The sequence below is a fragment of the Euwallacea fornicatus genome, unplaced genomic scaffold, assembly GCF_040115645.1.
Source record: "Euwallacea fornicatus isolate EFF26 unplaced genomic scaffold, ASM4011564v1 scaffold_160, whole genome shotgun sequence".
NCBI lineage: Eukaryota > Metazoa > Arthropoda > Insecta > Coleoptera > Curculionidae > Euwallacea > Euwallacea fornicatus.
In genome coordinates, this window is record NW_027096128.1 from 45,103 (window position 1) to 49,808 (window position 4,706).

Sequence of the window (4,706 nt, forward strand, 5' to 3'; positions counted from 1 at the left end):
GATCATGACCATATTACCGGATACTACCGTGGAAAGGCTCACAATCTATGTAATTTACATTACAAAATACCAAACTTTATTCCAGTTTTTTTTCACAATCTAAATTATGATTCCCATCTATTTATTAAACAGCTTTGTTGTGAAGGAGATATAATAGATATTCTTCCACAAACAAAAGAAACATATATTTCATTTTCTAAATCAATTTTAGTAGATAAAGTAGCTACAATGGACAATAGAATTAAAAATATTTTCATTAAACTTAGATTTCTAGATTCTTTTCGATTTGTTGCTTCATCGCTTGAATCTTTAGGTGAAAGTTTAGAAACAGAGCAATGTATTGAAATAAAAAAAAATTTTAAAGATCCAAATCAATTTAATGAAATTAGAAAAAAAGGTGTATTCCCATATAATTATATTAATTCAATGGAAAAATTATATGAAATTCAACTACCCGCTATTGATGATTTTTATGATACACTTAATGATAAACCTATAAGTCCCGCAGACTATAACAGAGCTAGAAATATTTGGAATTTATTTAAATGTAAAAATTTATTAGATTATACTAAAACATATTTATTATCTGATGTCCTCATTCTTACTGACTTTTTTGAAGCTTTTCGAAATGTTTCATTTAATATATTTAAATTAGATCCTGCTCATTATTATACATCACCAGGTTTAAGTTGGGATGCTATGTTAAAATACACTAAAGTAAAATTAGAATTATTAACAGATATTGATATGTTGTATTTTTTTAAAAATAACATAAGGGGGGGTATATGTCACTGCAGTGTTCGAAAGATAGAAGCTAATAACAAATTTCTTCAAAATTTTGATTCTACAAAACCGTCATCATATATAATGTATTTAGATGCAACCAACTTGTATGGACATAGTATGAGTCAACCACTTCCTATTGATAATTTTTCTTGGATGACTATTGAAGAAATAGATTCTCTTAAAATTGAATCACTGAAAGATAATGACGAATATGGTTATGTTTTTGAAATAGATATTAAATATCCTAAAAATTTGCATGAAGAACATAATGAGTTACCCTTTTTAGCTGAAAATATTTGTGCACCTAATTCTAATCAAAAAAAATTAATTTGCACTTTAAATCATAAAGAAAAATATATCATTCATTATCGAAATCTTAAACAGGCTCTTGAGAATGGGTTACAGTTAATTAAAATTCATAGAGGACTTAAATTTAAACAAAAAGCTTTTCTAAAACCATACATTGATTTAAATACTGAAATGAGAAACAAATCGAAATGTAAATTGGAAAAAGATTGTTATAAATTGTTTAATAATGCTATCTATGGTAAATCCTTGGAAAATGTTGATAAACGTGTTGATATAAGATTAGTAACACATTGGAAAAACATTGGACATAAGCAGGGTGCTGAATTTTTAATTGCAAAACCGAATTTCAAGAATTCTTTAGTCTTTAACGAAAATCTTGTTGCTCTACAACTAGAAAGGTTAAAAGTACTATACAACAAACCGGTGTATGTGGGGTTTAGTGTATTAGAATTATCAAAAACTGTAATTTATAATTTTTATTACCAATATGTAAAACGGAAATATGGTAACAAAGCAATTTTATTATACACCGACACCGATAGTTTAGTGCTTCATATCACAACAGACAATTTTTATGAAGATATGCAAGAAAATTTAGAAAAATTTGATACTTCAAATTATAGTGAAATAAACCCACATAACATCACTAAAAACAAATCGGTTTTGGGTCGTATGAAAGATGAGTTCGCAGGAAGAGCAATCGAAAGTTTTTATGGAACAGGAGCAAAGGCTTACTGTATTAATTTAGAACATTTGACTGAAAAAAAAGCAAAAGGTGTTAAAAAATATGTCATTCAAAATTCGCTTACTTTAACAGATTATAAAGATGTTATTGAAAAATTCGAAATTAAATATAGAAAAATGAATTTATTTCGATCAATTTTGCATGAAATGTATACACAGTTGAAAAATAAGGTTGCGTTGTCACCTGAAGATGATAAAAGGTATATAATTCGAGATAGTTTCAGAACTTTAGCGTGGGGTCATAAGGATATAGATATTTTAGAAACCAAAACCAATAATGAAGATGAATCAGTAAACAATCTTATTATAACTTTACGAGATTTAGTGCATAGTAAATATAAATAAAAAAATGTAATTAGTGTAAAAAATGAATAAAAATATATTTATTGTAAACATTTGTTTTATTAACCAGCATTTTAGTCTCAATCTTCTTACGGTATGGAAGTGATCAAAAATATAGTATTATACTCTGTATTGGGGAGTACATTATACGTATTCAACCCCACAAATTCCCATTATCAATATATCTGTTTAAATGATAGCAAAATTGAAACATATCCACACTGTTATAAAGCTATGAATTTTTCTAGAATAAATAATGTTGATGTATTTTCATACAATTTAAATTCCTCCATTCCTACATTTTTCAAAATCTTGTTTGTATATCTTAATGGATCTCAAGTAGTCTCAACATGGAATGTAATTACTCAATGTTCTAATTCTTATTTTAATAAACACAATAATAACATAAAAAGCGACGAATTTGAAAATACCTGTTCACATACATCATCCTATATAGCATTTAGTATTTTACTACTTATAGTTTTTCCTACCATTTCAACAATACTTTATTGTTACTTAAAAAATCGATTTAAATTTTGCATCCACTATCCCCCCACTACTAACCCCCCCCCCCCCCCACCAACGCCACTAATAATCCCAACCACAATTTCTTGATTATTTAAACAATCACGTTAAGTCCACAAATAGTCAGAATTAAGCGTTAGTTTAAATCTAGCAATAAAATGTATAAATCTCATAAAAATCAATTCTCCAAGAATACGGAAGAATTTAAAGTAACCCGCGCCGGTATTGTTATAAATGAAATAATTTACTACATAAACAAATCAAAATCTAAATGGATTAGTGTTGGTTTGTCTTTGGAGAGAGAATACAACCCAGTTATTAAACTAGGAGGTGCAAAGAATAATCAATACGTTATTTTCAATGAAGAACAATGGATTTCTTTTTTGAACAACCAAGGAATTATGATGAGCTTCGTGCATTCTACCAACCAAGGATGGTTACCTATGCAGGGGGATGGATACGAAATACATTTTACGTTTATTGGTGATTCAAGAATAATTAAGATCGTTCAAGATGGTGGAAATGAAATTTTTCTCGGAGGTGATACTATAAGTGTACTAACAAGTTTAGTGAATTTAATAAAATATCGGTTTGATACGTTGAAATCGCAAGAATTTCCATTGTACTATAACACTCTTTTAGAAGGAGTATCACAAAAAAACGGTGACTTGATTACAAATATGTATACTATTATTTCTCCATTGAAAAACAGTTATAATGTGTGTTGTGTGTTAGAATTATTAGAATTTCACAAAAACTGTATTGTAGAGGATGTTGAAATAATTGCTTGCAATGAATTTGTAAAAAGTTGTCTTGAAAAATAAAATTATTGATGTAAAACTTTTGATTTTGTAGTGAGAAATTTCAAATAAATCCATTTATTGGAAAGCATGTATTTTGATGATATAGAAATACTGTTTATACATATATGATTATTAATAAATAAGAAAAACTATAACACACTTGATAATACCATGGAAAAAACAGTATCTTTTAATGACAAGAACGAAGTCTTCAAACTGGTTGCATGGAGTTTTGCTTATAGAGAGGCTAGAAAAAATGACCATCTAACTTTGCATATTAATAGACTCCACTTTCAAAGAAGAATTCGGTTGTGTGAAGAAATAATTGCTCAAATATGTTCAAATCCACACAGGATGAAAATTTATAATGAAAGATTTAATGTTACAACTATTGGAGATTAATTAAAAGAAAATTTTAGTAAATGAAAAGTAAATTTATTATAGAATATCTTTTTTCAAAATCCAGGAATTGATTGAGTTACTAAAACCAAGCCATTTAACATAAACTTTATCCCCTTTTTGTTTTAAAATTTTTTCAACCAAGTAAACGTCAGGATATTTAACTTTCTGCAATTCTTCTTTATAGAATCCTCCCTGAACATCTTCATTTTTGTAATCTTTCAATAAGTATGTTGTGGGATTGGTCAACTGAACCTTTTGTATTTGGAATATTTCGCTAGACCAATTCGGTGTGTAACCTTTATCGAAAGCTTCTCTGTGTTTGGAAATCCTCACAAAATCATTCAATTTCAATTTTGACCTTTTGGGATCCACCGTTTTCAAATGGGTGTAGGAGTTTGATAAAATTTCCTCAGCATTCTTATTATTGACACTGTTAGGTTTGTAACCAGTAGTTCGATGAATTGTGTTATTGTATTTTTGTACAATTTTTTCTAAAATATCAATCCATTTATAATTTCCTTGAATTGAGAATTGTTGCCACATAATGTTCTTCAACGTGCGATTTACTCTTTCAACGATGCTTGCTTTTAAATTAGAAAATGTACTGTAATGATTAATTTCATATTTTTTCATAAGTTTATTAAAATCCCGGTTGTAGAATTCGGTACCAAGATCTGTATGCAAATTTTTCGGGGGATTAGATCTTCTTAAAATTGCTTCAAATGCTAAAGTAACATCTTTACTTTTTTTACTTTTTAATGGCATTACCCAAACATATTTTGAAAAGGCGTTTAT